Here is a 26,776-nt window from a genome sequence, read left to right as displayed (position 1 = left end):
TCTAATTCTCACCTTTTAACTGCCACTACTTAATCCTCAAAGCTATCATCACTTTTTGACTTTTGATTTATCAAGGACAAAGATCCTGTGCTGTGGTTACAACATCTCTAGGAATCACTTAACAATTTTTAGAGTCTTATTTGTGTGTTTCTTATCAAAAAGAAAATCAATTTGTGACCTTTAACAAAGCTTCACTTTTGTAATTGATGTGATGTTCATTCCTCTTCTTGAAACAAGTATTGGAAATCTTAAAATCACATGCTAAAAAGAAATAAAAAATCACCATGCACCCCCACTTTGTGGTATATATGCGTTGAATCAATTTATAATCAATTTAATTTCTACTTACAATATAATGGGATTTCCACACAGAGTTGTCATAGAAGTAGCTCGATATGCCATGGCCATGTTGGTCACGAGTAATGACAAAGGTCATGGGTTACAAATAACGAGGAGCCATCACAACCAATGGCGAGTGAAGAGGAGGAGCTATGTTTGAGGTATGTTAAAGTGGGGGCATTTTGGTCAAAACAAAATATCATACTCTAATTTAACGATGAACTAACGATTAGATGAATGGAATTAGAATCTTAAAATTAAGTGCATTTTACTTGTAATATTAATAATAAGAGTTTTTTTATAAAATAAATAATATATAAAGAATCTACAAGTGATGATTTAATTGGAAGCATTTTAATAAGCTGATAATGCCCTTTTTAAGAAAGTGTACAAAATTTACACAAACCTAAAATGTTTTATTTTGAATGAATCTAAAGTTATCATTTCTCAATTGTGAAAAAACCAGACAATGCATTTTTCAAAATTTTACCCCTAACCTACCCTTCCACATGGGGAAGAGAGACACACATGCATGCACACTAATCATGTCAATGATAGGTTTGAACTTATAATCTCCTTTAAGAGAGAGAGGTGGCATTGTTGTTAGGAAAATTAACGTTGCAGTGAGAGCAATTCAAATACTGCACATATATTTGAATTATTAATGGCAATATTGATAGTTCAAGAAATCAAACAAGCAGAATGTATAGTATTTGAGGATCAAGAAACAATAGTGTTGAACTATATATATATATATATATATGTATGTATGTATGTATATATTTGTTTGAGGATCAAGAAACAACAATGTTATAGCCGGAAGCAATGCTGAGCAGACACTCTTGCCAATTATGATGAAGAAGGACATCTGCCAATTATGCTTTATTTTGATAGCATGATAGCTATTAATATCTCTCATAATCCTGTTCAATATGATAGGATGAAACATGTTGAGATTGACAGACATTTCATATAGAAGAATATCACAATGGGATAGTTAATTAATCTAACTTATGTCCAAACTTAAGGGAAAGTAATCTTTATATTTAGTTGTATTTATTAAGAGAAGGGTATTAATAGTTATTTTGTATCCCTCTATGTCAATATTTTGTACTTCCTCTGGTCCTATTTATAAGATAGAGAGAGAAAATTTTTTTTGATCTTATTTGTAAGTCACGTCATTAAATTTTCATTACAAATTTTCTCTTTTTACCTTCCATTAAATTTTGAAGAGAAAAAATATGTTATTAAAGTATGTATATTTAATAAGGGCAAAGTTAAAAACTTATTAAATTTTAAGACAGAGTTAATGAGTTTTAAAATTTTTTTAATTTTGATGAAATGTATTGAAAGTGACTTAGAAATAGGATTAGAGGAGTATTTATTTTGTGGGGAACTTCTACTTTTCATAACGAAAGAAATAATGTCACAAAATGCACTGCATATAGGATATGTCAAGTTTATAGGAGAGTTACAAAACTCACACAACATAGGATCCTTGTTGACAAGTAATTTTCCCAAGGATTGGTGGCTGTTTGAAGGCAAGAAGCAGGAAATTTTCAAGCATAATCTTTTTGATAGAAGGAATTTGGAAGTCTCAAGACTTGCTTGTGATAGGATATGACTAAGAAGGTGAGGAAGGTTGCTAATGAAATTTTGGAAAAATCAAAAGGTTTTGATATGAAAGATAAGGAGTCTTGATAGTGGAATGAGATTGTATAATCAAAACATAAGGAGTGTTTTAAAGCCATCTATTGGTGCAACTAATATTGGAAAAATGTATTGTATGGCTAAGGGTAACTTGTAAAGGGGAACATGATTTGTCATTTTATCAAAGGATGTATGATAGCGAGGTAAAGGAAGATATAAAAAAAAAAAAAGGCAAATTGCTAGTCAATAGAGAGGGTATGGTCGCTAACCTTATTTAGTGAGATCTTACAATACAAGAAAATGTCTGACAAATGGAGAAGAAGTACCATATTTCCTATTTACAAAGGGGATATTTAGAATTGTGTACAAAGGGATTAAGCTTACAAAGTTATATAATGAAATTATAGGAAAGAGCATAGATTGAAATTGAAGGCTTTGTACTATTTTTGAAAATCAATTTGGCCTCATGATGGGTACGACGGCTACAAAAGTGATTTTATCTACTAAGGGAATGAAAAAGTATTTGTTGAAATATGTAAATATTATTTTTATTCTTTCAATTGGTGTTAGTTAGTTGCATTTATTAGTTAATAGTTGCAGAAGATACCCCTGTAAACCTTAGTTGAATCAATATAAAAAAAAATATTTTTCAACTAAATTTAACCATATCAAAAATATTTATTTTCCAAATAAATAAGAATCTATTTGAAAAATACTTATGACCGTATATTAAGAGAAGTATTTTGAAAAGCATTAGAAAAAAAGAAGCATGTGTTGTCGAGATATACAATATATGAAGTGAGACAAAAAACTTTCCTTATAAGAATTGAATTACATTAGGATTATCTTTGAATCATTATTTGTTTGATCTGATTCTAGAGTTTTTGATTGAGCATATTCAAAAGAAAATCTCCAAATATGCTTTTTGTTGATCATATTATTGCAGAGACAAAAGAAGAGATTAATTGTTGCTGCCTTGGAGTCAAAAGATTTTCACCTGAGTGGAGAGTAAGACGAAATATGTGATTTTGATAAAAGATTAGTGAGTTGTAATTTGAATCAATTAGAAGATCAAATTAAATAATTAAAGTAAATTATATAGACAATAGATATCCATAAAGGTCAACAATATCCATAAAGGTTTTAGAAACTTATAATTGATTCTAAAAAAATTCTCAAAAAACAAAATAAAAAGAATTCATTGAGGAAAATTTATATAGGCTTAAGGGTGTCTCCAAATTTAACTGCATCTCTTGCCCCTCTTGTTAGTAGTAAAAAACATAGACAATGAATCTCATCTTATAAGAAGATTTTATAAGTTTCCAACACTGCCTTCAGTTTAGTAACCTCCTTATCATTTTTTTCAATCTCATAAGATCCTCGGCTAGAATTAGGTCTTTTTCCATCAACTTTACTCTCAATGGTTCCCTTAAAACGTCTACTTTTTTTTCAAATGAATTAATTAGTTAAAGGAGAGTAATTTGGAGAGTCAAAACTATTAGCCATGATTTATTTAACATAAAAAAAATGAAAAGTGGTTTTTTTTGAATTTTCTGCAAAGTAAAACAAGAAAAATTGCTCAAAAAATCAAATATGTTTAACAAAAACTTGTTCTAGATCATGAATTTTGAAATTTTTTGTTCATGCATCCAAAGGATCCTAGAAGAAAAGTTTCAAGAAAAAAAAATAGAAAAATGGCACATGACATCCATGTGTTGGCCATCCATAGTGCCCTAAGAGTAGGGCTAGCAAAAAAAAAATTTTTTTTTTGATTACTTTAATTGCTTAAAATATTTTATTTGAGTGGGAGTTCTTCTAGAAGCACAAGTTAACCTAGTTTTCTCCTAAACATAAAACTTGCAAAAAAAAAATTAAAAAAAAAACAAAAAACCCATAGCCCAATTAATAAATACCAAAAACTAAGCATGCATAAATTTGTCTATGTCTTGTCCTCAGGGAACATGAAGTCTTGTCGACTATCATCTCAAAACTTAAAATTGAGAATAAAAGGGAACGTGAAATTTACACTTTTTGGAGAGGAAAGAACATGATGTCATGCATTGATTATTGATCATGTGTGAATTACTACTTAGGGCATGTGGGAAGCTTGCCATCAAGTTCAACATGTAAAAGTTGAAGCCATAATTAAAAGAGATGTCAAAGTACAAAAAACAAATGCAAGCTGTGATAAGATCTCAAGGTAGACATGAAAATCTCCCAGTTGGGATAACATGAAGATAAACTTGACCCATAGCAAGCATAATGTGACCTTCAACGATGTAAACTAAGCACAAAGAACTCAAGAACTCAAGGCAAGGGTCCATAAAAGAAAAAGAAGTGCAGACCAAAGTCCTAAAAGGCAAGCAGGCCTCTATAGCTAAAGCTAATCTTGTGTAGATTCTTAGAAGTAACAAACCACATAAGCTAAGAAGCAAGTACAAGCAAGAAGTAGCTTTATATTAGGAATAATGCTAGAGTCAAAGTTGTAGGAATTGACACCTACAAATTAGTATTACAAGATGGGCACCCCTTAACGCTACATGATGTATTCTATGCATTGAAAATTCAATGAAATCATATATGTTATTTCTTGAATTAAGTGCCAAACAAAATTCATCAGAGCTAAATTTCCTTTGCAATTAGGATACTTATAGTGAACAGTATAAAAATAAATATTATGAAAGTTTATTTTCTTAGGCTTTCAAACCATTAACTTGTTCTAAAAGTTCAAATACGAATGTGTGTATGTTTCAAATAAGCTTTAACATTATGATTTCTATGTTACACAACCTTTTTAACTACCTCCTATAAATCAAAGCAGATGAGAAAATGAGTTCCCATAGAGAAAATGCCCACCTCTACTATTATTACGAATGACAATGTACAAGCTATCTAGTGTTGAGAGATCAAAGAACTAATAGGCTCTACCATGTTTGAATGATGGCATTTTTCATGTATGTTTGTTATCTAGGAAATAATAGAAGGGTAAAAAAGGTAAGATCTTGAAAAATGTCTTATCGTAGGGAAAAAAGCACAAAGTTAGGACTATCAGAGAAGAGTCCTTTCAATCCCACATCATCTTAAATCAACTCATGCTTGAAGAAAATCATAGCAATCCTCCTCTTAAGTAAGCAAAGATGCCTTAAACATCGAAATCCATTCCATCAATATGGGTTAGTACCATTAGGACTCATTAAGTAAAATATCTTAACTTTAAAACTTCAAGGCTCAAATTTATAAACACCAAGTCTCTGTTGTAAAGGCCAATCTCATTTTAGACTTCAAACTTGTGGGTGATAATAGGCTTTTAGGTTTTGGGTGAAACCTAGCTCTAATACCACTTTTCAGGAATAAGAAGTAACCACCTAAAAATAGGAGAATAGAATAGATAGGCAACAATGAGAATGGGCTAACCTAATTTTTCTTCAAATGGTGGCACACACAAGTCCTTGCTGTAGTTAGGGTCAATCCCATTTTTTGGGATTCAAACATGTGTGCAAACAATTTTTCAAGGCCTACACGAAATATGGCTCTAATATAAAGTAACTGCCTGAAAATGAGAGAATGGGTTTCATATCTTAACTTAAAACCTCAAGACTCAAGTTTATGAGCAATAGAAGGACTTCTCACATTAAAGATGCCACAAACATGAAGTCTCTGCTCTTATAATTAGGGCCAGCCTAATTTTTGGTCTTCAAATGGTGTGGCACACATAAATCCCTGCTTTACTTAAGGCCAATCCTATTATTGAGACTTGAATGTGTGTGCAAATACCAAAGTGTAAGCTCACAAGCTTCTCATATCAAAGACATCCCAAACACCAAAGTCTATGTTCACGATCAAGACTAGCCATTGATAGATCAAGAGTAGTGCTATTAGCAATCTTCAGCTCAAAACAACAAATACTATTTATGTATAAAAAACAAGAGATGCACAAGTATTATGTCTCTTAAGCAAACCAGAATGACAATAACATATTATATATGTAAAGTTATATATGTAAAGTCACTATTGTTTTCATGAATCTTTCCATATATATGACATGATAGTTTGAGATAACCAACCACTACAACAACATTGCATATCTATGAATCATTGACAACAGTCATGAAATAATAATCTAAGGCTCAAGCAAGGGTGGTCAAAGTTGTCAGGAAAGAGAAGACAGTGTAATACTACCTTCCATATAGAAGAAAAGAGAGGAATTCAATGAAAGAATTAACCGTAAGAAGATGCTTCAAGCACTCCAAGATAAAATGATTAGTGAAGCTTGGGTTTTATATGTTCCCATATTTGTGTAATCATTGCATATTAGTGATTAAGACAAAACTAAGACGCTAACAAAAAACAATACTAGTCCCCAAGCCCACATCATTTCCATACAAGAAGACACTCGCTAACACTGCTACAAAGTCCAACAAGAATCAAAGAAAATGTTCTATAAATCCATAACATAATTGAGATCTCCCAATTTTTGATTCTAGTAGTCCACACAAAAGCTTTATTAAATATGAAAAAGTACAAGTACATACTTCGTAGGACATAGAAAAAAAACATTGCTCCAATTCGTCAAAAGGAAGTTGCCTTATAACTAAATTAGATGATACGAATTAGGAATAGAAAACTAAAACAGCAAATTATATGGATTAGGATTTAGGAATATAAATGCTTAACCCAATTTCTTTTTATTACTAGATAATAAAAATGAAAAATAAAAAAAAGAAAAGTGAAAACAATGGCGCAAAGTCCTTTTTAGGAGGACACATAACTAGAGGAAACTCCAAATGAAAGTGAAAAAAAAGAAGAAAAGAAAAAAAAGGAAATGATCTAAGGCTCTGTTGACAACAAGGCAACAAAGTTCTTTTTGACAATAAATTAGTGAAATTATACAATGCTTTTTCATATTCTTTTTTTAAAGCCTTAATTGATTTTGAGAAGTACTTGAGGGTTTTTTTAAAGCTATTATTGTAGCTAAATAGATAGATTAACTATGTAAGAAACATTCAATATGTAACAAAATTTTGTTACATTCAATATGTAACACAATTTATCTTGACATTGTTTAAAAAAGGTTACAACATACTCAGTTTTAAATTTTTTCAAAAGTAACATCAAAAGATGGATGCCTTTGTTTAATATTTGTGAAAAAGGGGAGATAGAAAATAGTGTTTTCATTCTTGTAACTGCAAATGAATTAAAATTATATTATACTATACCTTGTGAGGATTTGTTGACACACAATTTCCACTCGCCATTGTTATAGGAATTCTTCCATATTGTTGATATTTGAATCTGTAATATACTAAACAACTAATGTCAGTAAACATGACAGGTAGGTTAGGAACGTAAAATCAATACTCAAAAGTATAAAGAGTATTATCATCAATAAAAGATGAATTCAACTAAGCATATGTTCTTTTTCAGTGAGTATAACCATTGTTTTCCAATTAAGAAATGCTTGAGGGTGTAATAATAAAGAAAAGTAATTTAGTTAAATAAGGCAAGATACGCCTTCTACTTCAAAACAGAGTCACATGACAACATACAATAAGGATTATTCAAAAAGTTGCTTTTAGAAGAATATATATTTTGTCATGTTATCATATTTGTCTATGACTATTAGATTTGATTCGACTAAAGGATTCTCAACCTTAGACGAAAAAGTATCAACATTTACATGATTCGACTAGATGAGATCCTTCAAAATTAATAAAAAGCAGAAAAAAGCCAGAAGTTGGTTTAAAAGAATAGAGCAAGTGATATGGCACGGAATTGCAAAAGGAATAAAAGACTTCGGTCTAAAGGTATGAAGAGTATTAACAACAATGACAAAAATAAATGCCGCTTAAAACTAGATTGTGGGCCATGCTTTGCATAATCCTTTAGGAATTCCATTTCTATACCCTATAATGTTTTCACTTCAGGAATTGAACTTTGATTTGAGAGACATCTTAATTTTAAAATAAACAATGTTGAAGAAGAGTATCCACGGTTTAATTTAATTACCCTTTGATTCAATCTTTTGCTCCAAGAAGAATGCAAAGTAGAGTTAAATATTCGCCTGTATATCAAAGACATAAAAAAAAAAAATCCAAAACCAGAACTTCTTGGATTGCAATTCCCAATGAAGTCGTAGAAAAATAAATCTCAACCTGAACAAGCTTTTATTGATTTTGATGAAATTTCTGTTTGGCTTCACTCAACAAAGAAGGAGCACTTGTCCACCTATCTGGATGCCATTGCTGCATCAAACTTGCAAATCGACTCTGATCAGTACCTCACATAGTTCAAACCCAAAAATTCCCAGATCTATAACACCAAAAGGAATCAGAAAAATCAAAACACGAAGGAGAAGCGACTGACCAAAGCAAGCTAGAAAGAAGCTCTCCTTGTTTCTGTATTGGAATAATTTGAACTAACACCGAGAATGGAGTTGTAAGAATGCTTTGCATACAATTGATATAGATATAAAGAGATTCAAAAACAAAAGTTGAACAGATGATAAGACCTACATAGTCAGAGGATGACATTACAAAGAATCATGACGGTCCTTACAAGAGTACATAAACATATACGATGTAGTCCTGAATTTCTAGATTTCAGACGTGTGAAAGGGGCACAAAACTATAAAAGGAACAAAGGTAATTTCGTCTAAAGGCATTTAAGTAAGATCCATCAGATGAGTTTCTGTTTCATAAAAAATGTGCAGGTCTCTCTATAAAGGAAAAAGGAAAGGCAATCACTCCATTCCCTATTGAAAACATAATCCCAATTCAAAAAGATAAAAGAGCATGAAAATTTAGAATGTTTTAAAGATGAAAATGAAAAGAATCAATAAAAATGATCGAATTCTAAAGGAGTTAAATAAAGACCCATTTGATTGAAAAAAGAGAGGAAAAACAAGAAGAAACTTGGAGAGAATCAACGATGACCCATTTGATGGACCTTTCGTCTAGACCTTTAGTGAACATCATCTAACAGGTAGTGAACATCATCTAACAGGTCTTCCTCGGCTCGAAGAAGGCGAGATCATGAGAGAATCCAGTTGCTGAAACAGACAGAGAGAGAGAGAGAGAGAGAGAGGGTACTGAATAGTATTGAAGAAGGTGAAGGAGAAGAAGAAGAGCGGGAATCGGTGTCTAGAGGCTGAAAAAGTGAGGAGCGTATACTATGGGCATAGGAGTGTCGATGCTTAGAGGCTGTGAGGAGCGTATTCACCAACGGCTAGATGTATGGTCAGTGTTTACAGGCTGAGGCTTAGTAACGGCTAATTGAGTAGTTGTACCTCTTTTTATTATTATTTTTTCTTTTTTAATATTCATATACACAATATTAAATACATTTATTATCATGACATTTTTTTATGATCGAAGGAAATTATTATGATCATGACTTTTAATTATACATCTCTTAATTTATGTTAATGTCAAAAAATTAGGAGGAAAAATGAGCCTAAACCCCAATGTAAAATATGCTAATAAAAATTGGTATTTTTGCCCGCAAGGCTCATAACATATTACTAGTATTTTTTTTATGATTTTGATAAAATTATATGGATTTTTATATTTAATATACAAGCAAACTTTTTTTTAATACAAACCTGATAATATATACCATCTATGTCCCATTTTATAAGGGTTTTTTTTAATATAAGATTATATATACAAATGGGATCTCATGAAATGCAATTTATAATCTCATTTTCTCCAAAAGAAAATATGAATTTTTAAAAATACTGTTTATTTAATATAACCCCAAAAATTTGTGAACAGCATTAGAGGGAGAAAATAATTAAGAGCGAATGGTAATATTGGAATAATAATTATTAATGAAATCCTATTTCTTTCAACATATCACGTATTTTAAAATATCAAAATATGTCTAAAAATATTTTATAAAATAAGATGGAGTAAATATTTTTTGCCGTTTAGAACTAACATATTTCATGTTGACCTAATTAATTTTGCTCATCTTTGCAATGGAATTGTTCTATGCACATTGCCTAAATTCAAGGTCTCCACCTGGAAAATAAAGACAGTAGGTCCTTTTAATGGATTTCTAAAAATGCCAAATTAGTTAATGACTAGTTAGATAAAGAATATCACAAGCGTGTCTTACAAAAACAAAAATAAAACATGCATTTTTTTATAAAAATAAAATATATTAAAATAAAGTTACATAAAATTTTATTTAGATAACTTAAGACATTTTAATTAGACAAATCACAAATGACATGATGTGTTTGGCTTACCTAAAACTTTCTTTAGTTGTAGGGATTTTAACCCCCTCTCCTTTTCTTCCGGTTCCTCTAGGCATTATGTAGGTATGTAAGTTTATGAAATGTTTTTAGCTCATAGAAAGTGTCTCATATTGCTTTCAATGTACAATTTACTTCAAACTGGATTACACCATATTATAATTATTTTAATTTATTTTTTTTTAAAAAGATGGAGACATTTCAATTAGAATCATTTAATTTTTTTCTTTTGAGGTTAATTTACTTTTTTTCCTCCTTTTCTTTTGGGTTTCCTCTAGGCACTACGCAGGGGCACAACTTTGTGAAATGTTTTTAGCTGATAGAATGGGTCTCATATTGCATTGTTTTTTTTTTTTTTTGCCAAACTCATATTGCATTCAATGTTCAATTTACTCAAACGGGATTACATCATATTATAATTATTTTAATTTTTTTTGACAAACTTCACCAGTTCTATAAATTATCTTTAGAAAATTCAATAAAGTCTGAACATTACCAAGACAATAATTTCATATCACCTGTCCTATTTTTATAGGCATTACCAATACATGAATCCAGATGAAAATAATTCTTGAGAAACTTGTGCATAAAGACAAAAGGATGGAAATATTTGAAAGACAAGATCAAGCTTTGAAGATCGGTGAAGGTGCACTGCTGACGTGCAATTGAGAGGTAATCATTTATGTTAAGCGGCATCACAACTGTAACAGGTTCTGGTTTTCTGCAGCCTCATTGTTTTTGGTTTTCTTTCTCATCACTTCACTTTGGGTGAGTATCAAATTGGCCTTCCTTGGAGTAAGTATTAATGATGATGAACAATGGACGAAAACTTTAGGATGATACTTTAACTGGGGATGTTGCATTAATGGACTTGAAAACAGAGCAGAATTTGAATCGGACTGTGAAAGCTAGGAAGGCATTGTTGAAGTGATGTATTCACTTCACTTATTTCCATGAGAAATTCTCGTCAGCTACTTTTGTTTGTTAATTGCTGTAGAAAAATTAGAACCTGAAGAGTCAGAAAATTAATAGATAAAAGATCATGGACAGCAAAACAACCGTGTAGACATATTTTACTACAGCAATTTATAGATAAAATTAATAGAATGCTTTTGATATTTGATTCTAAATGTACCAAACTAAAATAAAAGCAATTTAGCTTATCAACAAGGAATAGCTCAAACAATTTGAGCATTCCTAACCTTAATAAATCAGCAAAAAAAAAAAAAAAAAGAATCAAATGATTCTTGCTAAATTCCTATCTCTCATTGGCTAGGCCTAGGCTTGCAAATTCAACACGTTTTGTTTCTTAAAACAAGCAATCTAAGCATTTGGAGGCAAAGTGGTAAACTTATGTTTCCTTCCTTCATACCAAAAAGTATGAATTTCAGAAGTTGTAAAAGTCCCACTTGATTTAAATGAATTTGAAGTTCCACTATAGCGAGATGCAAATGTAAGAATCAGGAACAGCCACAGCCCGGATTTGCTAGAGTTGCATAAGAGACCTAGTACTGTCACACTTAACATACACCAGTAATGTTTCACTATTCTAAAGTACCGTGTCTCCTACTTCGTTGACCATTTCTTTATACATTCACAATCGACATTGCATCAAATTTTCCAAACAAAACTATGGGTTTTCTGGGCATATATCTTAATTATTACAAGGCAACCACCTAATGAGAAGTTCTAACTTGCAACTATTATCCATTTGCAAAGAGCAGCGTGTGATGAAATCAGTTAAGGAAATGCATAAAACTAAGATGGAAACTCATATATTCACCACTTTGTCGATTTACATTTGCCTGAAATTGCATCCCCTTGAAAATAAGGCATGAAGGTCCTTATAAGTTCTTCATAAGTTGGTCTCTTGTAGTCCACTGCCTGCAATCAGTTATGCGCAATCAGTTCTTCATAGAGATAAAATGATCAGATTTAGTCTTCAACGCACTATTGTTCCTTTGTTTTTTTGGAAGTTTCAATATGGTCCCTTCAGTTCAAAAGCTAGCAATGTTATCTTGCCTTAAGGTTTTCTAAAATGATTCAATGTCGCCTGTCAGTTAATCTGAAAGTAGGCAAATGACTAAGTTTGGTAATAAGTTTATGGATAAAGTGACGGGCCAGATTGAATCATTTCAGAGTAAAAATAACAGGGCTAATTTGAAACTTGTACAAGACTTAGGGGATTGAAAGTGTATTTAAGCTTAATTCACCATCAGTAAGCAAGTTTCTGAAACTAGCCTGCTTCGTCAGGGTTTGCCCATTTCCACCTTCACAAGTTGCTAAATCGATCTCACTGTCATCTTTTGTTTAACAGCATAAAGATTTGTCTATGTCACCGCATATTGGATGTTCAATGTCAAAAAAAAAAAAAAAAGCACAGTTTTGGAAAAGTAACCATCTAAAATTAGTCAGAGTTCAAACATGAGCAAGAAATTCCAGGCTAAGTTAAAAAAATGGCTGTAGATTTTAGTCACAGTTTAAAAATCAATATCAAAACATAGGCTTGCTTATTTTTTTTGGGCCATCTAAGAAACAACCATAATTAAGAGTACACTCAAAGAAGAGCGTATCTTTTCTACAATAGCATAGTAGTATGCTAGGGAAACTGGAGTTGGTAAGCTTGACAAACCCTGATATTTATAATGCCATAAACCAGTGAGTTGTAACGAGCTATCTCTAATGTTTAGTTATACCAAGTATTCTTCCACAAACTCAATGATCACACCTATTTGAAAGCCAATTTTTAAATATCAAATCCTTGTGCATGGCGAGACTCCTTCTCTTTCAAACAACATGACAGGAGCACATGCCACATTGAATATTACTGGCAAAGAAAAGTGACCACTTGTTGATTTCAGCTTCAGTACTTACCACAAAGATTGTTTCACCGAAGCATTATATAACAAAATGAAAAATTACATAAGATGGCAGATTGCATGGTTCAATCATGACCTGAAAATTACCATAAAAATAATGCCAAAAGCCAAAGATGTTCCTTATAGGAAGACTAAAACTACTTACTGATGCAACACACACACTCATGCTCACACTAACTTGAATAGAATAGGAAAAGGGAGATGCAACAGAAAAAGAGTGAGAGATCAAGAACAGAGAAAGAGAGAAGAGACGGAATACAAATAGAGGGAGAAATGAGAAAGATGAAGGCAGAGCAATAGAGGGGGAAGGAGGCAGACGAAGAGGGAGTGTGAGAGGGAGAGAGAGCTTTCAGATTTCTAGTATTCATTCACCATCAAAGTGTCTAATACAAGTGCTAACTTGGTCCATTTATAGACTAAGCATTCCTTCCCCTTAAGGAAGCTCAACAATTTGCAAAATAAAAAAAAAAATATAAATTAAAAGTAAAAAGTAGAAAGTTCAGATTTCCTTCTTTAAAAGAAACTTACAAAATACTAAATAATGCAAAACCAATTTGGCAATATATTTCTTTCCATATTTTCTATCAATTCCTCCTTGGTTCAAAGAACTCTCCTCTAGAGAGGTAGAGAGTTAATAAGCTTCTAGCAGGAGTAGGATTAAGTTGCTCGAATTCATCTTTTGAAATTCAGGTGGTATCTTCATTTGAACAACCTCTCAAATGAACCAAGTAACGATAGAAGGGCCCCTCAGAGGTAAAGACAATTTGGTTATCTATAATGGTCTCAACTTTTTCAACTGTTGGTGAGATAGAGGGTAGTGGTGGAATTGACACTTGAGTAGGCCGAGTACCTACAAAATCATCAGAAAGGCAAAGGGCAGCTCAAAAGTTTTCTAGTAAGGCATAAGATCTGCCATATTAAAAACTGAACTTAGAGCTATATCAAGAGGTAATTCTGAAAGATAAGCATTACATCCTAATTTCTTTGCTATACAATAAGATCTAAAAGCTTGACCATGCAACTTTTTAAAAGCATGTTTAAGATGATGTTCAGGTTGAATTTATGCCATAAGATAGTCACCTATATTAAAGCTTTGAAATTTGCAATGAGTATTAGGACATAATTTATATTGATTATTACTCGTTGCTAATTTGCACTTAATTTCAGCATGTAATTCATGAAGGCGATAGGCAAAACATTCTATAAATTCAAAGGTTCGAAATGTTAATGGAATTGGCATAAGGTTAATAAGCTGTTTTGGATTAAAACCTTGAAAAATTTGGAAGGAACTCATGCTTGTGGACTATTCACTAAATTATTGCATACAAACTTGACAGTGGGTAGAACCAAATCCTAATTCTTTAGCTGATCTCGACTAAACTTATAAGAAAATTACCTAGACTTCAATTAGTAACTTCAGTTTTTTCATTTGTCCGGGTGAGAAAAGTAGAAGAGAACTTTAGTTGGGTACCAAAAAATTTCCATAGGGTTTTTCAAAAGTAGTTGACAAACTTGACATCTCTATCAAATACAATGGTAGTGGGTAAACCATGTAGACGCACAATCTCCTTAAAGAAAAATTTTAAAAGATGAAAAGCATTTGTAGTCTTGATACAGAGAAGAAAATGGGCCATCTTGGAGAATCTGTCCACAACAACCAATCTAAATCATGATCCCTAGCTATAATGGTGGAGCTATATATATGTGGGGGGAAAATGCATCCCCTCACATGGAGAAAATTACATAGATGGTATGTAATAATTACAATCTTGCATCCCCTTGTTTTAGAATTTCAAACCCTCTTGACTTAAAAAAAAACATTTGGGTTCAAAATTTTTTTAAATAAATGATATTTTAACTCATATTCCATAATTTAAACTAAAAATTTACAGTTATTAGACATGTTTGTTAGAAGTGGGCTTGCTTAGGCCCATTAGTTGTGTTTGACCTAAGTTACCTAATATAACATGATTATTAGAATATTTTTTATTTTTATATTCCCAAAAATATAGGATTTTCCTGTTTTAGTTTTGTCGCTTGATATGATCAAATTTGATTGTCCCTCCTACACCTTTATGTACTCGGTTCTCCTTCAATGAAATTAGAAGCAAAATTACTCAAATACTAGCATGGTATTAAAGCCGTGAGTAGTGTGATGGACTATCACTTAGCATTGGGTTTTTTGGTGTAGGTCCTCACCACAAATGCCAATCCTTTGGCTAGTGGTGAATGATCATCTCTACGATTAAACTCGATAAGGATAGATTTATCTCGACAATCAAACTCGATAAGGGTAGATTGTCTCTTGTCCACTATGATGGGCTCATCTAACTTCACTCTTCACCTTATCTCGCACTGTCTCACTAAGCACAACTATCTCTAGTGGTCCCGAAGCATACTGATGATTATACGTGGTTGATACCATCGAATCCTACCAAGTCTACATATGACAGATGGTGTGCAGAGAATAATTTGGTGATAGCCTTGTTGATTCACTTGATGATGCTAGACATTGGTGAAAATTATCTTCTCTCTACCTCTGCTAAGGAGATATGGGACTCAATTAAGACAACATACTCTGTGAAGGAGAACATGGCAGCCATATTCCAAGTCAAGTGTCAACTACAGCCATTGGTTCAAGGTGATCTTACTGTTACTCCATTCTTTAGTGCATTGAAATACTTATGGTAGTAAATCGATCTATATGAAGTCCATTCTTAGTCATGTACTAAAGATGAGTTATACTACAAGCAATTGGTTGACTGAGAATGCTATTATGAGTTTCTTTTAGATCTTAAAGACTCATTTGAAGATGCTCGTGGCCAAATTATGAGTGTTAAACCACTGCTGACACTAGAAGAGGCCTTCAACATGATTAAATGTGAAGAAAGTCAAAAGGTACTTACTAAATCTCACATGGGGTCTTCTTCTGTCTCTATTTCTCCCTCTCTAGACATCTCGACCTTGGTTGTTCGTAGAACACAAGAAGATTCTAAAGGGAACAAAACTAGTTGTTAGTGTGATCATTGCAATAAAAAGGGTCAAACTCAGGAGGTTTGTTGGAAATTACATGGTAAGCCCTCTAAACAGAAACCAAGAAGTGATAGAAAAGGCATGATGGTAGGACTAGCCCTATCAGATAATGGGTCTTTAAGGATAGAGGAGCTTCTTGTTCTTCAAAAAATCTTAGACAAACATGGTAATCAACTTGCTCCTTCTTCTAGTGAGATATATACCCCTTCTATTGCTCTAATACAAGTAGTTATTGCTCTTACTCAAGCACTCAGTAGTACTTCTTCTTCTAAAAATACCTGGATAGTAGACTCTAGTGCTATATATCACATTACAAGTTACAAGGATCTTTTGTTTGAATTTACTGAATTTAAAGAACATGATGTGGTGGAAATAGCTAATGGACAATTTGCTAAGGTAATGGGAATGGGAATTGTGATCATTTTTGCAAACATAATATTAAGAAATGTTTTCTATGGTCCAAAAATTAAGTACAACTTCCTATTTGTGTATAGAATTGTGCATCAGATTAATTATCTTGTTGTTTTTGACAAATCTAGATGTGAATTTCAAGATTCGACTTTGGGAGGATGATTGGAAATGCTAAGGAGTGGCATGGATTCTGCTATCTTCAAGAAAACTTACCAAAAGCACATATTTCTCGTGTCTTTACCTGTATGTCTGTGGATGATGTTCAATTCTAGCATTTTAGGTTAGGGCACCCTAGTCTTAGCTACTTGCAAACTTTGTTTCCCAATATTAGTAATAAAATTATTGCTGATTTTCATTATGATACCTATTTACTTTGCCAAACAAACTTGTAATTCTTATCCTAGTCATTCTTACAATCCCACTAAGCCATGTACTCTCATTCATAATGATATATGGGGGTCTATCTCAAATTACAACTAATTCTAAAGCTCCCTCGTTTGCTTTGTTTATTGATGATCATACTCGGTTAATTTGGATCTTTCTTATGAGGAGTAAGTCCAAAGTCTTCTCTATTTTCAAAAATTTCTACATGTTTGTAAAAACTTAATTTCACACTAACATCTAAATTTTTAGGAGTGATAATGTAAAGGAGTATTTGAATTCTCAAGTTACAAAATTTTTTAACCTCCAACAAACATGTGCATATTCTCCACAACAAAATGGAGTTTTTGAAAGAAAAAATAGAGACCTTCTTAAAGTTGCTCATGCACTTATGATGCACAACAATGTGCCTAATTGTTTTTGGGGGGATGATGTTCTTACCATTGCATATTTAATAAACTGCATGCCTTCTAACACTTTAAAACTTTCCACCCTTCTTCAAAAATTTCTTAAAGATTTCCCTAATTCTCCCTTAATTTCTTCCATTTCTCTTAAGGTGTTTGGTTGCACCGCTTTTGTTTAAAATGAAGGAGGGGAAAACTTGATTCTTGTGCTTTAAAATACATTTTTCTAGTATATTCTTCATCTCAAAAAGGCTATAAATTTTTTTCTCCTTCCAATAATAAGGTTTATGTGACTACAAATATTAAATTTATTAATAATCAACCATTTTTTCCCAAATCACCCATTCAAGGGGAGATAACCTTTGAGATCTCTATGTATGAATGGATCATTTTTGAAACTGAGCAAGATTATTTCACTAATTTTGACTAGCATAAGAAGAAGGAGTTGCACTCAACATCTAATCGATAGGTATATTTCAAACAAGAAGTTGTCTCTTCATTTAAGAACCTTTGTTGCAAGTATTGAGAAGGTCAAGATACCCAATAGTTATGAAGAAGTTGTAACAGATCCAAAATGGAGGAAAGCTATTGATTTAGCATATATCCATTTTGGTCAACAAATTGCTAATGTGATGAGAGAATCATTTACTCAAGACAAGTTCAAAGGATTTAGAAGCAAGCTAGGAATGATTAATATTTGCTTGCCAGCTTGAGGGGAGTGTTGGTCGTGGGCTTGCTTAGGCCTATTAGAAGTGTCTAACCTAAGTTACCTAACATAACATAGTTATTAGAATATTTTCTTTTATTTTTATATCCCTAAATATATGGGATTTTCCTATTCCATTTTTAATGCCTAATATGATCATATTTGATCATTCCTCCTGCACCTATATGTGCTCGATTCTTCTCTAGTGAAATTAGAAGCAAACTTACTCAAATACTAGCAATATTATTTAAAAAATGGATCAAGAGTTTTTTATTTTATAATAAAATCCAAGCACAACAAATTAAGTCATTCTTTTAAGTAATAGTTTTCTCCCCCAAATTAAGATTTATATCAACCTTCTCAACACATTTTTGCCCAAACAAATCTTTAGCATTTTTTTTCCTAAATAAAAATATGCATAATTTTACTTATGTTATTATATTTTTTGCCTAATGTAATTATTTTTCAAAATTATTATATTTTTTCTCACACCTTTTGACTTTAGGTCTTGGCTTTGCCACTACTTAGCTATTTGAGGCAATCCCAAGACAAAGTCTATACTCAAGTCCTTTTGAGTTGCCTCAAGGATCAGTAAAAGAGTGAACCAACCGGTATTTTTCCTTCTAGCTCTAAAAGTTTGACAAGCTTGACATTGAGACACTATGCGAGCCACATTACGCTGGAGTGAAGGCCAATAGAACTTGTCTTCGACTAATGCTGCTGTCTTATTACGTAAAGCTAATGTGATTAGCTCAAGAAATTAGAAAGGAAAGGAAGGGAAAATGTATCTGAGGTGGGAGAGGAAGGTTTCTCTGCTAGGGCAACCATTATTCAATGATCGAGAGTTTGCTTCAACCAGTGAGTTGTTGGGTAAGTATCATATAGCCTTGTACTACATTTCTACCTAAATTTTTTTAAGTTTGGTCAGTAGGGAAATTGAGTCAGGAAGTTTTAAGGAATTGAAACCTAAAGGAAAGGTTTAAAAAGGGCTTTCAAGTATAAAACTAAGGTTTTGATATTGGTTTGAAATTTAATGATTGAATTCTGAGGATATACTTAATTAACCTAAATTATTTGGTTAAAATGGAGAAAATTAGTAAATAAATGAGTTAGGAGGGTGTTTAGGTCATTTGAGTAGCCTAAGGGAAAATGATTGTAGAAAAAGGATTATATAAACTTAAGGGGGTGTTAATTGAGTTATTTTATGCATTAAAAAATTTGGCTTAGCCAATTAATGCTTGTGTTAGGTGTTAGAAATTGATTGTAGGATGCTCATTGTGTAGATTGAGCATCCGAGGGTTTCTTAAGGAAGTTAGACTGACTTGAAAGGTTCAGTACAAACAGTAACCCTTAATAAGAAAGGTTAAAAGGTGACTGGAGTAAATATTTTACTTGTTAGTTTGTTTAATTATTTACAAGTACTTTGTAACTATATGCATTGTGATTTTTGAACTAATAGAGTAGTAATATTGTAAAAGGGATTTGCATGCGAGTGTGTGAGTGATGCTTGAAATGTATGAGAAGAGACATCTGCATAGACATATGCATTTGCATCCTCAAGTATATCCTAAAGTAGGGTAGGGGATTGTGGCTCTACTCTGAGTAAGGTTGGAAGTCTTGAAAGTCTTGAGCGTAAAGTTTACTCTACCAGGGAGGACCTAAGAGATCTTGAAGGTCTTGAGCATACAGCTTGCTCCACCAAGAAAGACTTAGAAGAATGATTCATGAGTGTACCTTAGACTAGGATATGACATTGATGCATTGTTTAACTCAATTGTTACCCATTCTTGCATATCAAATGAATGTGTGCTAAGATTGAAATTGTCTACTCATAAACTACCATATGTGAGAAATGTGTCTACACCAACAAGAGTTTATGTTAAGACCAACCATGTATGTTTGAATGTTGATCTCAAATTTGAAAATAAAGTTACTACTATAGATCTAATCTACTTGCCTATTACTAAATAGATGTAGTAGTAGATATAGATTGATTGTGGACCAATAATGTGACCTTAAATTGTGCTAAGAAAATGATATCATTACCTATATATACAACCCCTATAACAACTCATAGTTAGTCAAGATTTTTTTATGTAATACAAGTAAAGAAATACATTTAGCAAGGTTGCTAGGCTTATAAGATATTCTTCTCTATTCATACTGTGTATGATGAATATGTTAATAAGATAGGGGTAGTGAAGAGCTCTCTAAGGTTTTCTTTGAGGAATTATCAGGATTAATGCTTAAGTGAGAGGTGTAATTTTTGATTGATTTGGTGCCTGAAACCAAGCCAATCTCAAAGGCTCCCAATTGGATGTCACCATGTAAATTGGCAAAATTTAAAAAGTAGCTTAAAGAAATGTTAGGCAAGAGCTTCATCTGATTGAGTGTGCCTAAATAGGGATCTCTAATATTGTTTGTTAAGAAGAAGAATGATAGTATGAGACTCTGCTTTGATTATAGGTAGTTGAATAAGGTGATTGTAAAGAATAAATACTTGTTTCTTAAGATTGATGATTTATTAGATTAATTGGTTAGGGTTTTGGTATTCTCTAAGATTGATTTGAGATCAAGCTATCATCAGTTATGGATTAGAATTGAGAATGTACTGAAAACTACTTTTTGCACCATATATGGCCATTATGAGTTTCTTAAGGTGCTTTTTGCTTTGATAGATGATCTAGCAATGTTTATGGACTATATGAATAGAATATTTCATCCCAACCTTGATACATTTATGGTTGTGCTCGTAGACGACGTCTTGATATATTCCAGAGATGAGGAAGAGCATGTGAATCATCTTCATATAGTCCTATAGATTTTAAAGAATTATAAATTATATGCCAAACTCAACAAATGTAAATTCTAGTTAAGGGAAGTGAGATTCCTTAAACACATTACGTTAGTTGATAGGATTGCAATAGATCTACAAAAATTGGATGCCATTTTGAATTAGTAAAAACCTACCTCAGTCATAGAAATTCTGAATTGTTTAGGATTAGTCGGGTACTATCGGTGGTTCATATAGGGATTTTTTCAAATTACATCTCTACTAACTAAGTTGATAGGAAAGGTAAACCATATGTGTGCATTGATAAGTGTGAAGTGGTATTTCATGAGTTGAAGACAAGGTTGACTTCGGCACCATTATCAGTCATTCCTAACCCATATTGTCTATTAAGCTTAAGATGTGTCTTAATGTAAGATGAGCAAGTTGTGGTACATGCCTTGAGATAGTTGTAAATGCATAAAGAGAATTGTTGATAAAACTTATATTTTACACACTTTATCCATTCATTTAGGACTCATTTTGCATGTTTTATTGCCTATATTAGTGCATTCATGGTGTCAAAAGCAAGAAAATCACCTAAGGGGTAAAATTGTGCAATAAGGGTATTTTCATCCAAAATTGTACTTTTTATAAAAAATTGGGTTAATATTATGTTCCATGTATATTATGTCTAGAAAAATGAATGTGAAATTAGTTTTTCAAAATTCAATTTGGTTTGTGAGTTATAAAATAAAAATCACATTTCAAGGTTCTTGACTTTGTTGACCAAATTAAGATTTTATGTGCTTACACGTACATGCATGAGTTTTCACATGTCATTACCCTTGAATTTTACTTCATTAATATTCTTTTCACATGTCATTACCCTTGAATTTTACTTCGTTAATATTCTCCCATGTAATTAATTTCATGTGTAAGAATTTAATTATTAGGTCACATGAATATTTGACTTTGATTTTATGTTCATTTTATGACTTAAGCGGCACATATAAACTTAGACTTTTTGTAATTGGTCAAGGATCATAGAAGAGGGCTAAAATGGGCAAGAGTGGCACTAAAGAGGGAGAGAATAATATGATCATTTAATGAAATAAGTAAAAATATTCTTATTTAGGATATTCCCTTCGAGCCAATGAGAGAAAGCCACCTACTTAAGCATGTGGAAAGTGTATACCTCACCTTAGCTTTTTCTTTTTATTTTTATTTTATTTTTTCCATTTGGCAGCTGCATTTTCACACCACACTCATCCATTTCACCAAAAGAGATAAACTACTCGTCACACTAATTCACATGCCATCTCTTTCATTTTTCATTCACATTCTCTCTCTTGTTCTTCATTGTTCTTTATTGTCTCTCAACTTTACTCACATAGCCACCCTATTCTCCCCTATATTTCTCTTCATCCACCCATTGGATCCTCACCAAATCACTCCCACTCTTCTCTCACTCCCCTCTATACATTCCTATCACTTGATCATGTATTTCTTGCTTCATTTTCCACTTGGTTTGATGAAGGGGTTCGACCACTTGGAGCTTTTCATGGAGGACTTAAAGAACTTTGAAGACTTAATCATTTTAGGTGCTAGGAGGAGGATGAAAACTCATTGTACCACTTGGGCCTTTAATTTTGTAATTCTTTTATTTTCTTTCTCTTAATTTGTCTCCATTAACTTTGTAAGACCATAATTTTAGATTACTATGTCTTAACTACAACCATATTCTTGGTTGATATTTTTACATGAAGATTGATTTGATTAATGTTAAATTTCAATTTTTATGCTTAACCACATGAGTTGACTGCTCTTGAATGTTGCATAATTTTGAATGTTCTTAAGTCTTTTAACATAACTTATACTTCATCATAATTTTGAGGAGTATTTGTTGAGCTTGCTTGTGATCCACCACAATTTTAGGGGTCATTTAGGTGTGTAAAGGCTAAACATGCATGCTAAAATTTACTATTAATCATCTTACTTGGGTCTGAAACTCAACTAAAGAATTGAATTGGGCTTTAGAATCCTATGTTTAATTAATGTCCCTAGTAAGGTTAAGTTGCAAGCGAGAATCATCCTAGTATCTTTATGATTTGGCTAGGAAGAAAAGAATTAAAGGTGGCTAATTCACATTTTATAGGTGGTTAGGATTTGAGTATTAATCCAACTCCAAGTACCCTATTCCATCACATTTCACAAATTCATTAGCTAGTCTTTAAGCGTTAATTAGATTAATTAGTCTCTTTAGTTTAAATCATTAAAAATCAATCAACTCTTGAGACTTTTTAATTTAATTTAATTGCATTAAAAAGCTCTAAATTTAATCTTTAAACACCACTATACTATATTGTTGGTTAATCTAGTTTAAATTGCTAAGCATACAACAATTTGGTTTAATTTTTGGTGCCGTTGCTAGAGAGGTTGATTAGGATTGAATTTTTGTGTTTCTTCATATGGTACTTTCATTTTCATCCCTACCATCTTGCTGCCATATCATCACATTTACATCACTTCATTCATTTTTACCATTTCCATTCATTTCCACACACTTCTACTTTGTTTTTCTTATTTTGGGTCTTTTTGAGTTTTGTTGTGTTTGGGTCAAATTGAGTCATTTTGATGTGATTTTTTGTTTTTAGAGTCCTCTCTAGGTCTTTTTTTTAAGGTAATTTTGGTGTACATTTTGAAGTCAAAAACTTATAAAAATATTTTCATTTCGGTTGTTGTCCTAAAATTTCATTATTGTTAAAATTTGTTTGAATTATTATTACTTTTTTTCTTGATTTGGGGAAATTGTTTGGTGCATGACCAGGGAAAACCCATCCTTTTTAGCTAGCTTAGGAGGTCACATTTGCATCAAGACAATCATATAATTGTTGCTCAACTCATGAAAATTTTTGTAAAAGTTGAGGATAAGAATCCATCCCTTAATCATAATCAATCATGTGCATGAGGGGCAATGACAATGACTTGATTCGATACTTTATATGAGTATTGGAACTGATTTCAAGGGTTGTTGGCCAAATGCCCTCAACATGGTATTACAAGTGAAAATTTGATCCAATACTCTTATAATGGGCTCAATTCTAGGGATAAAGTCAATGTTTGTGTCGCTAGTGGGGGTTGTTTCATATTTAAGTACTTTGAAATCTTAGAGCTTTTAGAGAATATGGCCATAAGTAAGGAGGAGTACTTAAATAATGGGAAATATAAGTAATGGGCCTATGTACAGGATGAGTAATGTCTTGAGTGGGAGTCAACTTGACTTACTTTGAAAATTGAAAAATTGCTTGCACCCTCTAATCTCAATTTGAATGTTAGTGTTGCACATCTTTCACAAGCTCTTATATCTTTTGCATTTCATGGCCAAGTTCATAATGTTGGTATGTTTAATATTGGTCCCTTATTTTTGTACCATTTGTGATTCTCTTATGCATTTTGAATCTAATGTCCTTATCAAGTTGAGCAGGTAAATGTATGGTCAAAGGAAAATATAAAATCAAGGGATGTATTTAAACAAAGACAATCCTAATTGGAGGAATTGTACAAATTTTTCATGCCAACAAAGGGAATATTTAAGAGAACTAAGGAGGAAGACCCTCTAACTTACAAGGTCAAAATTTCAACCATGATAAACTAAGCTCTAGTTTTGGTTAAGGAGGTAATTCTTTCAATCTTAATATTTCCCATGAAACAAATTGAATCTACTTCCTCTTCTAGACCTATTGAGATTTATGTTTTGAGAAATGAAATGAATGCTAAATTTAATGTTCTTAAATATGTTATTACCAATCAAATGGCTTCTATTATTAATACTTTTAATGTAGCTCAAGCAAAGATTGAGAAGTGGCAAGGAAGTAGGAGAATCATTCAACCAAAGCTAAAAAGAAGACAAGGTTGAATCTATGGTTCAAGAGGTTAAGTCTCATAGTAAAACTTTAAACCTTACTACTTTTGTTACCAAAGCCCTCTTGTTGAGGACGATGAGACTATTAAAGAAATTGTTTGTAAGCCATCTCTAATTAAGCGAGAGAAGCATACCTATTTAGCCAAGGTAGATAAACCAAGCAATTAGCTTGTGCTAAAGAAGGGGAAAGCTTTAAAAGAGAAGATGGAAGACAAGGAGGAAGAGGAGAGGTCAAGCCTTGAATTGATGAAGAAATTGCCTTTCCCTCAAGCAATAAGGATGCCAAGGAAAGAAAAGGGACAAGATAGTGAGGTATATAAGCTCTTTAATAAAATTCATGTAAATATACCTATACTTAATTTGGTGAAGAATGTTCTTCAATATGCTAAGTTCTTAAAAGATTGTTGTACTAATAAAAGAAAATTCCCTCCAAATGCTATGGTGCAACTTTCTTCTTCTATTAATGCTATAATGAAATCCCAATTGTCAATTAAATGTGAATATTCGGGGTCATTAACAATTCTTTGCAAAATTAGTCAATTGCAATTTTCATATGCTTTGATTGACTTGGGTGATGCTATTAATGTGATGTCTTAATCTATTTATAAAGCCCTTGGTTTGAATTGCATGTGCTCTACAAAAATGATTTTCCAATTAACTGATAAAACACTAAGGCATGTATGTGAAAAAGTTGAGGATGTTTTAGTTAGTGTTAGAAATATGCCTTTCCTTGCTAATTTCTATATGCTTGACATGTTTAAAGAGAATAATGCAGAGGATATTTTGATACTTGGTAGGCCTTTTATGAGGATTGCCCATACTTTGTTTGATATGAAACAAGGTAAACTTACCTTAAGGTGGTGAGGATTTGGTTACTTTTAACATTTATGAGACTAAAGCATCCCTATAAAGATTACTCTCTCTTGGGTCTGAGTGCTATTGAAGTTGTTGTTGAAGATGAATATGCTTTAGATATTGTTTTAAAAAAATGTTTTTCCTCTTTAACTCTTATTCTCTTGCATGTCTTTCATTTCCTTATTCTTGTATTAGGTGTTATTCTTGATTCACTTGATCTTGAGATATGTATTATTTCTTGTTCCCATTTAGGTGAAAAGTAGCCAAATTATATGGTCAACATCCACTTGATCTTGATGTGGCTTGCCTTCTCAAGCTATTAGAAACAAGCTGCCATGACAAATTTTTTAGCCAAACTTTTAACGTATCATAAATTTTCATCCAATGTTCGACTGAGGTGATTTAAGTATCTATAGAAATCTTTTTCTCAGCTCTAGTATATGGCATTAGTATCACACTCAAATCATTTCTCAATCAAAAATTAAATACCAAAATGCAAACTTACTCAATTCTTGCTTTCAAAAGATAACTAGGGTATCCAAAATCCTAACCAAGTGTCATCAACTCACAACCACCCTTAAACCACACTTAATAGACTTATGACAACCTATGTAACACATAATAACAACCATATATCACATATTTCACAATTCCAACCCTCAACCCCTTGATTTTAGAAATAGCAGGGGGAGGCATTTTGACTTTAAAACTCAATATAATCTAATAAAAACATGCATATGGTCAAATTTATCCTTGTATTAGTATTTTGACCTTGCTCATATATCTCAACTGAAAAGATACCATATACACTAAAGCCTAAAATACACCTTTCAATACTCAATATTTAATAGCACAAGTAATAATGAATATAAACATCCTAATTGATAATATCAATTAATTACACATATACATCTAAAATTACATGAGGTACGAATTAGGAAATTGAGTTCCTAAGCCTTTGGTACTTTCTCTTTATCCTACTCGAAACCAATGCTTGTAAATTGTTAAAAAAGAGGGGTGAGCATAATCACTCAATAATCAAGGTTAATCTAGCTTATACAAATGTATGTTAATTAATCATAGTGATGCAAATGGTATATTTAAATAAAGAATATTTTGCATATTAAACAACCCAATTCATATAGTTATAAAGCTAATAGTCATGT

The 26,776-nt window shown here is 32.1% G+C and overlaps 1 long non-coding RNA gene across 2 annotated transcripts; it reads right to left on the bottom strand.

Annotated features, from left to right (window-relative positions):
* Positions 1–1,093: 1,093 nt before the first annotated feature.
* On the bottom strand, positions 1,094–9,138 carry LOC129305677 (uncharacterized). 2 transcript variants are annotated; one of them, XR_008591996.1, is made up of 4 exons: positions 8,353–9,138; positions 8,142–8,231; positions 7,206–7,281; positions 1,094–1,262 (listed from the first exon to the last, which is right to left on the bottom strand). It is a non-coding gene; the product is annotated as an uncharacterized LOC129305677 (long non-coding RNA). The 2 variants fall into 2 exon arrangements; XR_008591995.1 differs by lacking the exon at positions 1,094–1,262 and having other exon boundaries at positions 4,015–7,281.
* Positions 9,139–26,776: the final 17,638 nt, after the last annotated feature.

This window comes from Prosopis cineraria, unplaced genomic scaffold (assembly GCF_029017545.1).
Source record: "Prosopis cineraria cultivar Desert tree isolate PC_DT_omini unplaced genomic scaffold, ASM2901754v1 PC3, whole genome shotgun sequence".
In the NCBI taxonomy this organism is placed as follows: Eukaryota; Viridiplantae; Streptophyta; class Magnoliopsida; order Fabales; family Fabaceae; genus Prosopis; species Prosopis cineraria.
The sequence above is the reverse complement of the archived record's forward strand: the minus strand, read 5'-3'. Positions and strand labels throughout refer to the sequence as shown.